Below are 2,681 nucleotides of genomic sequence, written 5' to 3'. Positions count from 1 at the left end.
ACCGACGAGTGCAGGCGGTCGGCCCAACACCGGCCCAACTGGTAACTGGACTTTATAACTTCCCCCTGCCATTGCAGGGCGTGGTCCAGTTGGTGAATTTCTCGCTGGATTAAGTCCTGGGAAGAATCGTCCACTGCCGCACCCAGTCCTTGCATCTTCGCCAATCTTCTCCTGCGAAGAAGAGGGCCCAGCCAGCGGGCTGCAGGCACCCCCAAGCCCCCATGAGAGATGGGGGCGTGGAAGTAACCGACCGGCGTATCTGCTGGCAGGTGCAGCCAAGATCGAAGGGCTGCACGAACACAGACGTCAAGGGAAGAGAGGGCCCCAAGACGTGTCCTCCCCAGGGCGAGGCCATGGAAAATACCCGGGAGGATGACAGAACGAAGGGCAAAAAGCCGCTGCTGAGGTTTGAGTGGTGCACGCTTGATGATGTCCAACTGCTTCTCGACCTCCCGCCGGGGATGAAAAAGACTGCGTCCGCACGTGGAAAATTGCAGGCCTAGATACTTGAAAGTATCTCCCATCGCCAGTGCTGGGATGTTGTTCCCCCCAGCACGAAAGATGACAGTCTCGTCGACCTTGGTTTTCTTCTCCCGGCCTGATGAGACAAGGGCGAGAGAGAAACACTTCCGTGGGTTGACCTCGAGCCCGAGATCCCCCAGGGCCGACGTGGCGATGGTGAGAAGTTCCTGCAATCCATCACGAGTCTCGGCGAACAGCAGGAGGTCATCAGCGAATGCAGCCGCATTTATCCGCCGTCCAAGAATGCGTGCACCAATATGAACAGGCAGACGAGACAAGAGAATGTCAATGGACATGTTGAAGAGAATAGGAGACAGCGGGTCACCCTGCCGGACACCCCTCGAAGGCCGCACTAGATCTGACGACTTCCCATCCGCGCAGATAACCGTCGATCCCGCCTCATAGCATCCCTGGATGTAGTCAACGAACTCGACCGGCAGACCATGGGCCCTTAGCACAGGACCAAGGGCACCGTGGGCAAGCGAGTCGAAGGCCTTTGACACATCCAGAGATGCCAAGTACAGCGAGCCGGCAGCTCGGCACGCCTGGGTCATCGCCAGATCGAGAAGAAAGGTGTTATGAAGCATCCCATCCTGAGGGATGAAAGCCCGCTGGCGACCGTCCAACACACAGTAGCGCATCAGGCGGCCAACCAGAACCTTGTGAAAGGCTCTGGTCAGCACCGAGCACACTGTGATCGGACGAAAGTCAGCAGGGGATGCTGCGGCGGTCTTCTTGGGCAGCAGGGTTGTTCTGGCCTGAAGGAGTCGGGATGGAAGGGAACGGGAAAGGAGGAGGAAATTAAGGATCTTGAGGAGAACCTCCCGGGGAAGGCGACGCAGTTGTGTCGGCGTGAGGCCGTCAGGACCTGCAGCAGAATTACGAGGCGGGAGAGCAGCGGTGGCTTCTTCTGCAGAAATGGGAGCCCAGAGGTCACGGAAGGGCACCCTCTTCGAGAATGGCAGCAGCTCATCGGACAGACCCTCCCCACGCGGAGGTCGAGACCTGACACGTGGTGGAGAGAAGAGGTCTGTCCAAAACTCAATCAGCCCTGGGATGGATGGTGGCTGATGCAAGAGTGTGCCATCAAGAAGTCCGTTGATACAGCGTGCTCCGTTCTTCTTGAAAGCACGCTGAACCACCGCATACTCCCATCTCCTGCGTGCACGCTTCCGCTCTGGGGGCTGTTGGGTCCGCACACTCGCAGCTTGGTGGATGGCTGGCTCCCTGCTGCCTACTTCGTCAAGAGCAGACAGCAACATAGCCTGGATTGTGTCACGGCTAGTGGTGGGACCCAGAGCCACGAGATCATCAAGCGAGCGGAATCGGCTGTCTGATTGGGGGAGTTCTGCTACAAATGACCAGATGGCTAGGTCAACATCTTCCCCACAAGGTGGAGACTGTGGCAAAGAATGACTGACTGCAGGCTCGCTAGGAGGACCCCGAAGGCCGCGATCCATGCCAGCAAGCTCGGTGACAAACTTCGCCACCATGTCTTTGTAGGGCTGCGCTCTACGCTGACATTTAATTGACTCCAGCGTACGCTCGGGAAAGGCCTTTGCAAGCTCCTGGTTTAAAAATCTGCAACCCTGGGTGGCAAGAGTCGCTTCTGCATGGGCCAGACGCAGGAGCTCTTCCTGGGACCACCTGGCCTTCTTCCTCTCGGTCTTGATCTCAGCATTAGCAGCAGTCGGATGGGCGCGACGCCGATGGACACCAAGTCCGGTCTTGGTGGAGAAGGACCGCATACAGTCAGGGCAGATGGCGGGGAGCAGCGCTCGACCCGCACCGGTTGGCTGGTTGGCTGGCTCATCAGCTGGCACAGGCGCTCCAGCGGGAGGCCTGGTACCACGTTCGCTTCTATTAGTTGCACCAGCTGTAACAAAGGCAGGGGGGGAGGTAACCCCCAAGCCCGAAAAGCACCCTGCTCTGTCGGTCGGGATACTGGAAAGGTACACCTACGTGAAACCTTTCACAGCACCCTCACGACTCCCGCCACTTGAAGGCCAGAGCTAGGATTTCCCACCGAGAGGCTAATTGAACCATCATCCACCCGACATCACAAGGATGCTGAGGGGTGAATCGAGAGGGTCCATATATTACGCATCAGGTGGGCTTTGGGAGTCATAGTTACTCCCGCCGTTTACCCGCGCTTGCTT

Source organism: Schistocerca serialis, unplaced genomic scaffold (assembly GCF_023864345.2).
Source record: "Schistocerca serialis cubense isolate TAMUIC-IGC-003099 unplaced genomic scaffold, iqSchSeri2.2 HiC_scaffold_1217, whole genome shotgun sequence".
In the NCBI taxonomy this organism is placed as follows: domain Eukaryota; kingdom Metazoa; phylum Arthropoda; class Insecta; order Orthoptera; family Acrididae; genus Schistocerca; species Schistocerca serialis.
The sequence above is the reverse complement of the archived record's forward strand: the minus strand, read 5'-3'. Positions refer to the sequence as shown.